Source organism: Nipponia nippon, unplaced genomic scaffold (genome assembly GCF_047370975.1).
Source record: "Nipponia nippon isolate SJK-2023a ecotype South Korea unplaced genomic scaffold, ASM4737097v1 scaffold_33, whole genome shotgun sequence".
Taxonomy (NCBI): domain Eukaryota; kingdom Metazoa; phylum Chordata; class Aves; order Pelecaniformes; family Threskiornithidae; genus Nipponia; species Nipponia nippon.
The window spans coordinates 237,275-248,169 of record NW_028262351.1 but is presented as its reverse complement, the minus strand read 5'-3'; the positions used below and the strand labels follow the sequence as shown (position 1 = coordinate 248,169).

The window sequence follows — 10,895 nt, the reverse complement described above, 5'->3', positions numbered from 1 at the left end:
CATTCTCGTGGGAGACTTCAGTTTACCAGATCTCTGCTGGAAATACAACACAGCAGAGAGGAAGCAGTCTCAGAGGTTCCTGGAGTGTGTAGAAGATAACTTCCTGACACAGCTGGTAAGCGAGCCAACCAGGGGAGGTGCCCTGCTGGACCTGCTGTTTACGAACAGAGAAGGCCTGGTGGGCGATGTGGTGGTCAGAGGCTGTCTTCGGCTCAGCGACCACAACATGATAGAGTTTTCAGGTCTAGGAGAGGTAAGGAAGGGGGTCAGCAAAACCGCTACCCTGGACTTTAGAAAGGCAGACTTTGGATTGTTTAGGAGTCTGGTTCACAGAGTGCCTTGGGAGGCAGTCCTGAAGGGCAAAGTTGTCCAGGAAGGCTGGACGTTATTCAAGGAGGAAGTCTCAAAGGCACAGGAGCAGGCCATCCCCATGTGCCGCAAGTCGAGCAGGCGGGGGAGAAGACCGGCCTGGCTGAACAGAGAGCTTTGGCTGGAACTCAAGAAAAAAAGGAGAGCTTACCACCTTTGGAAAAAGGGGCAGGTGACTCAGGAGGACTACAAGGATGTTGTGAGGTTATACAGGGAGAAGATTAGAAAGGCGAAGGCCCAGCTGAAAATTAAACTGGCCACCAACATTAAAGACAACAAAAAAAGTTTTTATAAATATGTCAGTGACAAAAGGAGGGCCAGGGAGAATCTCCCTCCTTTGTGGGATGCAGAAGGTAACCTTGCCACGAAGGATGAGGAGAAGGCAGAGGTACTTAATGCCTTCTTTGCCTCAGTCTTTAATAGTCAGACTGGTCATCCTCGGGTTTTTCAGGCCCCTGAGCTGGGAGATGGAGATAGGATGCAGAGTGAAGCCCCAGTTGTCAAAGAGGTGGCAGTCACTGACCTGCTCCTCCACCTGGATGCTCACAAGTCCATGGGGCCAGATGGGATCCACCCGAGGATAATGAGGGAGCTGGCAGAGGAGCTGGCCAAGCCACTCTCCATTATTTACCAGCAGTCCTGGTCAACCGGGGAGGTCCCAGATGACTGGAAGTTAGCTAATGTGACTCCCATCTACAAGAAGGGTCGGAAGGAGAATCCGGGGAACTACAGGCCTGTCAGCCTGACCTCGGTGCCAGGGAAGGTCATGGAGCAGATCATCTTGAGTGCCATTATGCAGCAAGTGCGGGACAACCGAGGGATCAGGCCCAGCCAGCATGGGTTTATGAAAGGGAGGTCCTGCTTCACTAACCTGGTCTCCTTCTATGACAAGGTGACCCGCTTGGTGGATGAGGGGAAGGCTGTGGATGTTGTCTACTTGGACTTTAGTAAGGCCTTTGACACAGTCTCCCACAGCATTCTCCTGGAGAAGCTGGCTGCTCACGGCTTGGATAAGTGCACTCTGCGCTGGGTTAAAAACTGGCTGGATGGCCGAGCCCAGAGAGTGGTGGTGAATGGAGTCAAATCCAGTTGGCGGCTGGTCACGAGTGGTGTTCCCCAGGGCTCAGTGTTGGGGCCGGTCCTGTTCAACATCTTCATTAATGATCTGGATGAGGGGATTGAGTGCACCCTCAGTAAGTTTGCAGATGACACCAAGGTGGGTGGAAGTGTCGATCTGCTGGAGGATAGGAAGGCCCTACAGAGGGACCTGGACAGGCTGGATCGTTGGGCCGGGGCCAACTGCATGAGATTCAACAAGGCTAAGTGCCGAGTCCTGCACTTCGGTCACAACAACCCCATGCAACACTACAGGCTGGGGGAAGAGTGGCTGGAGAGCTGCCTGGCAGTAAAGCACCTGGGGGTGTTGGTTGACAGCCAGCTGAACATGAGCCAGCAGTGTGCTCAGGTGGCCAAGAGGGCCAATGGCATCCTGGCTTGTATCAGGAATAGTGTGGCCAGCAGGACCAGGGAGGTGATAGTGCCCCTGTACTTGGCACTGGTGAGGCCGCACCTCGAGTACTGTGTTCGGTTTTGAGCCCCTCACTAGAAGAAGGACATCGAGGTGCTGGAGCGTGTCCAAAAAAGGGCAACGAAGCTGGTGAAGGGCCTAGAGCACAAGTCTTATGAGGAGTGGCTGAGGGAGCTGGGGCTGTTTATTCTGGAAAAGAGGAGGCTGAGGGGAGACCTTATTGCTCTCTACAACTACCTGAAAGGAGGTTGTAGCAAGGTGGGGGTTGGTCTCTTCTCCCTAGTAACAAGCGATAGGACGAGAGGAAACGGCCTGAAGTTGTGCCAGGGGAGGTTTAGATTGGATATTAGGAAAAACTTCTTCACCGAAAGGGTGGTCAAGCATTGGAACAGGCTGCCCAGGGAAGTGGTTGAGTCTCCATCCCTGGAGGTATTTAAAGAACGGATAGATGTGGTGCTTGAGGACATGGTATAGATGGACTTGGCAGTGTTAGGTTAACGGTTGGACTTGATGATCTTAAGGGTCTTTTCCAACCTTAACGATTCTATGATTGTATGATTATCTGACCATCCCTGGACACAGGGACCTCTTGTGCCACTGACAGTCGGACTGGCTGACCCTGGGTTATCCTGTCCAGCTACCTTTTGTTTAGAAACAGGATGTGATATATTTGTCTAACGAGGGATTTACATTTCCACTAGGTACTGATACAAAAATTCACGGATGCTTCTCCTCACAGTCTGAATCCCCCCCAAGGGAGAAACGGAGTATTCAGAGAGTCCCTGAAATGAAACTCCACAGCAACGAAGTTACTATTAAGCAGGTATTGTTTATTGCAGCGCTGGGCAGCACTGGGGATTCTCCACCATAAGTGCGCCACCGATTTGGTGTACTTTCAGAGATTATATACTATAAAATCCTACATATTCACAGGATTTCTGAGAAATAATTTACATAATCATGAGATTTCCTGGAACTTATTAACATATGCAAATGTCCGATCCGCATGCGCAGTCGTCTCCCGTGGTGGTCTTCAAGTGGTCTTTGGGGGTCTTCAGATGAAGGCTCTTCTTCACTGTATTTCTTCACTGTGTTTCTTCACTGTGTCTTCTTCACTGTGTTTGCTGATTGACCTTTGCTTCTGTGCAAACTCAGTCCTAGGATCAAGTAAACTATGTCCTTCAAGGCTGTTGTCATTCTTTTGTGACTTCCTATCTTCCATGCATTTGTTCTCCCAAGGCCCAGTTGTCTGAGATGGGATTATCCCGGAGCCCCCTTATCTTACAACCATTCTAACTACTCCCTAAATCACAAAGGCCTTTCTTTTGTTTAGTTAAGTGACTAAGATATTTAAATATCCTCCTTGCCCCTAGGCTTTTAGGACGCATTTTGATGCAGTGGCTTTGTCTATCTTGGCTTTAACCCTTTCAGTACATTATTTGCACAGTTAATGAAGTTTGTTCCCCTATAATTCACCGATTTCATCTGCACTACTCGGGTCTACTACTCGACTCCATCAGGTTTAAATCTCTGTAAGTTGAGGCTATTCCTTTGCAACTGTGCATTTCCCTTTTCAACCTGATTCTTCATGAATTTGGAAATTCAGTTTGTAGAGATCTCAGCCTTAGCCTGATCCTCTCAGGTTTCCTCCTGCTTTATAGCCAATATCATTATCGATTTGATAGGTGGAAGTGATTTGTTACTTACAGGAGGTCTTGTACATACTTTGGTAAGCCTCTCTTTTCATCCCCCAAACTAAAAATCCCAGTCACTAGGCCTGCAGTTTGAGCCATTTACACCTCTTATTGTCCTTCTAATGTTCTGTAAACATCTTTTCAATCCAATTGTTCCAGTTAACCCAATTTTTTTGGATCTACTAGCATGGTTGCCAGTGCCATTTGGGTGCCTGCAGAAAGTTCTAGAAGGTTGGTTACAAATTTATCACTGTAGGCACATTAGCAAAGGATCAGTCGTGTCGTGTGTCGTCGTCCCGTCCCCCCCCCCTTAAGAATTATAGACAGGTAAACTCGGGAATACCCACAACTTGACCAGATCCTGCTGGCTGCGAAAATTTTATGGTATGTTAGGAGCATGGTCGCCTCCTCCAGCAGCTCTCACCAGGATCCCTCACCCATCAGCTGGAGCCCAGCTCAGTGTCCCAGGGAGACGGGGTCTCTGCCCAGGCCGAGGGATGCGGCTGCTGCTTTCCTGTTTGCAGGCTCAACCAGTAGCAAAGCTGAGCACATATCCCAGAGACACACACACAGAGGACATACACAGGACATTAACAAGGCCGGTCACACAGACTACCACAGCCAAAGTATTGTTGTCAACAGCACCCACCTATAGGAGTCACATAAAACATAAACACAGACGGCCAGGTCCCCTTCCTCCTCTTCTGCTGGTAGGGATATAAATTCACTAGTGAAAGCATGCATGCACACACACACACACACAACTCTCTAGATTCACAAGCACGCGCACATTTGCAGATCCCCTGAGTACCAGCACAGACCCTTCTGTCCTCTTGGTACCCCTGCCTGGATCCTGTCCCTCCTTTCTGAAACTCTCACCACTGTGGGGGTCCTTAGAAGCACTTGACAGGGACCAGCCCAGCATGGTGACAGAGTGTGTTTTTGTTTTAACTCCTTTACAAGGACACAATCTCCAGGTTTCAGGTCATGACACGGCACATCAGTTGGTACAGGAAGCTAACCTTGGACCTGAGAAGACACTAGTTTGGCAATATTGGATAGCTTAATACAATATCCTAATAGATAGAGAAAATAGTAGGGGATTCACAGTATCCTTGGGGAAGTCTAGTCCAAGTATACTGCTGTCTCTGATAGGCGAAGGTAAACAAAAACTGTGAATCGGGGTGTATGGGGATAACCCTTTGTCTCCTGGTTCCCTCCATTATTTCTTTCTTATGCACTTTATATCATCCAGGTTCCTTATGATTCCTCTAAGGTCTTCATATTATAATCCTCCAAATTTGGATCTACTTGTAACCCTGCACTACCCTGGGGTATAAAGTTGGGTGTTTGACATCACCAGAAGATCTGGATACAGGGGTAGGACTGGTGAAGTAGCACCAGGTACTAAGCTTGGGTACAGAGATTTAGGTGCTGCAGCTGAAGTTTTAGAAGGATCCTTATTTTTATTTTCATGTAATTTTATCTTTTTAATTTGTTCTGTCATTTTTGGATTATTATCCTGTAAGGTAGCTAAAATAGATTTCTGCCGGCGATTGTTTGCCTCCTCGTCCCACAAAAACTGAGCATCCATTTGTCTCAGCTTATTATCTTAGAGGTAATGGCGAAGATAAATTAATTTATCCAGGTCAAAGGTTCCCTCATCTGGAGATTGCAGTTCTGGTGTGACACAAGTATAACCCTTCCACTGGTGGGTAAGTTGGACCAATCACCTGCCCCCATTTTTTCCCAATCGTGCACCATAATTGTGGCACATGAAGCCTAATGGGCTTTTAGGATCTGGACAGGAGGAACCTTGACCCATTTTCTCAATTAGTTTTCAACTTTTCTCAGTGAGGGAGTACAAAGCTAAGGCCTATGCACAGCAAAGGGATAGGAGCGGTTTGGGTATCCCTGAGAAGACAGAGCTTTTGACACCGAAATCGGGAATAAACCTCTTAACACCAGTGTAGCATTAAGAAGCAGGCATTGTCTTTATTGCAGCGCTGGATGCACGGGGGATAGTTCCACCTAACGTGCATGCCGTATGTTGCATCAGTCAAAGCTTATATCCCCCGTTACATACATACGCATTGGATTTCCCAGAATTACTATACATATTCATTCTATTTCCTGGAACTAATTATCATATTTGCATAGTCTTTACACATGCGGCCTGAGTCTCTGAAGGCTTCCATGGGGGGTCTTCGGTGGTCTCTGGTGGTCCCTAGTGGTTATTGAAGAGGTGTCACTTCGTGTTCTTATGAACTCTGAGTCTTTCTTCCAGATGTGGTCTTGTCTTAGCTCATCCCTTTGTTTGTAGATTTCTCAGGTTCCTTATCTTGGTTTCAATGGGTTTATCTGCACTCCTCCAGGATATGCCAGTCACAGTTGGAAAGTCATGTCCTTGGGTGCATTCTTGTCTGAGGCCCCTGATAACAATTTGATCCCCTCAGCAAAAAGCTTTCAGAGCCTACTCTCATTAGGCTTCTGGGCCCTTGTAAAACTGAGGGAGCACGAAGCTAAGGCCTGTACATGGCAAAGGGATTGAAGGAGAGGTTCGGCAAAGGGATAGAAGGAGAGGTTTGGATGTCGCTGAGAACACAGAGCTTTGACTTTATTCCCTCAAAACGACTTGTCATCATGCATGGAGATTACCCTGGAGCTCGATCTGAGCTTTCAGAAGTCTCAGACCTAGCCTACTCTCATTCAGCTAAAAAAAGGCCTTTTCATTCCATTTTCCCTTAATTTTCCCCCTTTCTTTATATTTTAAGCACAAACTAAAATAACATAGGGTTTGCTTACCACTGACATGACGGCCAGCCAGGAGACATTGTAGGGGAGAAGACCACACACAAGTGAGATTTTGAAATGAAGATCTCTTACCTCTTGTGGTGGTGCCGCGTTGCGGTTCCCCACCGGTTCCTGTCTGGTTGCTTCTGCTAGTGTGCAGCAATCCCACTTCTGACACCAAACTGTTGGGGAATTTTTATGGTAGCCCTTGGGGTGAATTAAACACATGTTTGTACTTAAATACATATATAAATTAATGAACAATGCATTGGACAGAGTCCTACCGCTATAAGCAGTTCTACAAGGAGTCTGCAAAGATGCATCACAAGCTGATTCCTTATATACACTTGCACCAGCACCAATCCTGTGAGTGCAGGCATGGGGCGCCTTAATCCAGCCTTGGGTCCATCCCCCAGCACCAGCTCTGCTGCCCAAAGGTGGCCCCTGAGCACTTGCATTCCAGGATGGCTACAAGACAATGCTGTGGCTGTTTCTTATCTCATCACCAGGGGAAACTTCACTCCCTTACAGGGAGTCTTTCTGTCTCTGGCATTCCCATTTCCAGCCAGCTCAACCCCTTCTGCAGTTGGGCCTTCTTGCCCTCCATGCCAGATCATTCCTGAGTCACAAATTACCACTGCTGAGCAGTTACAATTTGAATCTCCCCTTCAGTGTGACGTGAAGATGTAGCTAATTTTGGGGGGGATGATTGCAGTTTTTTTACATGATGGTCCAGTGTCCCAGAATTTCCTTTTGATTATAGCTCTTGACTTTCATTTAAATTCTGATTATAACTTGTGTTTTACAAAATATTTTAGAAGATACTTGACTATACAGAGTTGTGTATGCTCTGTTTACCAACTATATGCAACACTGTGGTGTAGACATTCAGCATTAGGAATCTTGTCTGGAGGAAAGAGAAAAGTCAAGTAAGCATACATACAATCAAAGCTGTTATTTTGCTGGAAGCAAACATTAATTAAACATAGCCTAAACGTCATAAAAAGTATTCAGAACACAAAGTTCTCAGAAATTATTTTCTGTTTGGAAAAAAATCTGACGTTAGAAGTGTCACACGGTTCTTTATTAAGATTTTTATATAAGAATTTATATATATATAAGATTTTATATAAGAATTATATAATTAAATTATGTTAACTTTGTTACATTGAGTGAATCATAAATCACTATATAAATGATGCACAGATCCATTTATAATTCTTATATACTGCTTTTCACTGCCACATTAAAAAGCCCAAACCCTTCCTTTTATCCAAAACAGGTTAAACATACTTTCTTCTTAATAAAGAAAGAGGTACACATCTTTGGCATTTTTTTGCCATTGTGGGTTACAGCCATTTCTTTTACAGTCTCATTTCTGAAATTACTTGAAAGTGTTTTAGAATGTTACAGCCCTTAAGGTAACTGGAAGAGAAAAAAACCACCATTTCTATTCTGACAAATGCACAAAATATTTATAAAAGCAGAAAATATGAAAACCCTAGGTGTCTTTTGGTTTTTGTTTGGTTTTGTTAAAAACAAACAAACAAACAAACAAGCATCAAAACCAGGCCAACTTTTCTGTTCTTAAGAATGCCTTGCTGGACTAGAATGAGAAGTGAGTACCCTGGACTTAACCAGATGAGCAGGGAAAAGAAAGGTTTCTGGTCATTCTTGAACCTGTTACTGATCAAAGTCACCCACAGAAACACTCCTTCTTAAAAGTTAAAATCAATGCCCTTTGAGGTTATCAGACATTCTTATGTATACGGAAAGGGGTGGCACCTTTTAAGCAAACCATACACTTCTATATTGAAAAAAGGTGCAGAGATGAAATGCAGTCAAGCGGCCATGTTTTAAACTTGCAGATAATTCAGGAGACTGTTCTTATTCTCCTGTCACCCTACCAAATTCTAAACTTGCTCAGAGATTTTAATTTCTTATGTGTCAATCATCTGCTCTTGTTCTCTAAGAAAACAGTACAAAAATAAGGACTCTCATCCATGGTACTCATACTCTGAATTTATACAATGGATTCTAAATTTTTTAACACATATACATATCCTTGTCATAACTTACAATAATGCTTTCCTTTGATTCTGAGAAAAGCTTTACATTCCTATAACAAACAGGTAATTGTGGTGGGTTGACCTTGGCTGGCCACCAGGTGCCCACCAAGCTGCTCTATCACTCCCCCTCCTCAACAGGACAGAGAGAAAAATATGACAAAAAGCTCATGGGTCAAGATAAGGAGAGGGAGATCACTCAGTGTCCTGGTTTTGGCTAGGATAGAGTTAATTTTCTTCCTAGTAGCTGGTATAGTGCTGTGTTTGGGATTTAGTATGAGAAGAATGTTGATAACACACTGATGTTTTAGTTGTTGCTAAGTAGTGCTTATACTGGTCAAGGACTTTTCAGCTTCCCATGCTCTGCCAGGTGCACAAGAAACTGGGAGGGAACATAGCCAGGACAGCTGACCCACACTGGCCAAAGGGCTACTCCATACCATATGATGTCATGCTCAGCATATAAACTGGGGGGAGTTGGCCGGGGGACAGTGATTGCTGCTTGGGGACTGGCTGGGCATCGGTCAGCAGGTGGTGAGCGGTTGCATCACTTGTTTTTCCTGGGTTTTGTTCCTCTCTCTCTTTTTTTTTTTCACAGAGTCATAGAATATCCTGAGTTGGAAGGGACCCACAAGGATCATCGAGTTCAACTCCTGTCCCTGCATAGGAAAACCCCAAAATTCACAACATATGTCTGAGGGCGTTGTCCAAATGCTTCTTGAATGTTGTCAGGCTTGGCACCATGACTACCTCCCAGGGGAGCTTGTTCCAGTGCTCCACCACCCTCTGGGTGAAGAACCTTTTCCTAATGTCCAACCTAAACCTCCCCTGGCATATCTTCCTGCCATTCCCTCGGGTCCTATCATTGGACATCAGGGAGAAGAGCCCCTCCTCCTTCCCTTGCGAGGAAGCTGTAGACCGCAATGAGGTCTCCCCTCAGTCTCCTCTTCTCCAGGCTGAACAGACCAAGTGACTTCAGCCGCTCCTCGTACGGCTTCCCCTCTAAACCCTTCACCATCTTCATGGCTCTCCTCTGGACACTCTCTAGTAGCTTTGTATCCTTTTTGTACTGTGGCGCCCAAAACTGCACACAGTACTCAAGATGAGGCTGCACCAGTGCAGAGTGGAGTGGGACAATCACCTCCCTCGACCGGCTAGCAATACAGTGCTTGATGCACCCCAGGACACGGTTGGCCCTCTTGGCTGCCAGGGCACACTGTTGGCTCATGTTCAACTTGCTGTCGACCAGAACCCCCAGATCCCTCTCCGCGGGGCTGCTCTCCAGCCTCTCGTTCCCCAGTCTGTATGTACATCCAGGGTTGCCATGTCCCAGGTGCAAAACCCAGCACTTGCCCTTGTTAAACTTCATATGATTGGTGATTGCCCAGCTCTCTGATTTCTCCAGATCTCTCTGCAGGGCCTCTCTGCCCTCGAGAGTATCAACAGCTCCTCCCAATTTTGTGTCGTCGGCAAACTTTGATAACAAACCTTCGAGTCCTGCATCCAAGTCATTTATGAAGATATGGAAGAGCACTGGCCCTAAGATGGATCCCTGCGGAACCCCACTAGCGACTGGTCGCCAGCCTGATGTAACCCCATTCACTATAACCCTTTGAGCCCGACCCATCAGCCAATTGCACACCCATTGCATTCTGTGTTTATCCAGCTGTATGCTGGACATTTTGTCCAGGAGGATACTGTGAGAGACAGTATCGAAGGCTTTACTGAAGTCCAAAAAGATTACATCGACTGGCTTCCCTTGGTCAACTAGGTGGGTAACCTTGCCATAGAAGGAAATCAGGTTTGTTAAGCAGGACTTTCCTCTTGTGAACCCGTGCTGGCTGGGACCAATGACTGCGTTGTCTTTCAGGTGTTTTTCAATAACTCCCAGAATAATCTTCTCCATGATTTTGCCAGGCACAGAGGTGAGACTGACAGGCCTGTAGTTACCAGGGTCATCCCTGTTGCCCTTCTTGAAGATTGGGACAACGTTTGCCAGCTTCCAGTCAACTGGGACCTCCCCAGATTCCCAAGACCATTGAAAAATCATTGAGAGAGGTCTCACTATGACATCAACCAGCTCTTTCAGTACCCTCGGATGAATCCCATCAGGCCCCATTGACTTACAGGGATCCAGCTGGAGCAGCAAATCCTGCACAAGTTCGGGGTTGGTTGGGAGTTTGTCGTTCTCGCAGTCATGGTTCTCTAGCTCAGGGTTCTGGGGGTCCCAGAGCCCATCATCGGTGTTGAAGACCAAGGCGAAGAAATCATTAAACGTCTCTGCTTTGTCTATATCCCTGTTTGTGAGGTGACCATGCTCGTCAAGTAATGGGCCAATGTTATTTCTCACCTGCCTTTTGCTATTTACATATTTTAAAAAGCCCTTTTTATTGTCCTTCACGGTACTGGACAGCTTCATCTCTAGTTGAGCTTTGGCCGCGCGTA

At 46.2% G+C, this 10,895-nt stretch overlaps 1 protein-coding gene across 2 annotated transcripts in view; it reads right to left on the bottom strand.

Moving 5' to 3' along the window:
* Positions 1-5,590: 5,590 nt before the first annotated feature.
* The window catches only part of LOC148054134 (ubiquitin-associated protein 1-like), a 111,203-nt gene continuing 105,898 nt past the window's right edge, over positions 5,591-10,895 (bottom strand). Inside the window, exons 10-11 of one of the 2 annotated variants that reach the window (XR_015707586.1) lie at positions 6,478-7,291; positions 5,591-6,023 (exon numbers count right to left, since the gene is read on the bottom strand). The gene's annotated coding sequence lies outside the window, so the exon portion shown is untranslated. Of the gene's footprint in view, positions 7,292-10,895 lie in introns of both variants that reach the window. The other variant, XR_015707583.1, reaches the window with a different exon arrangement.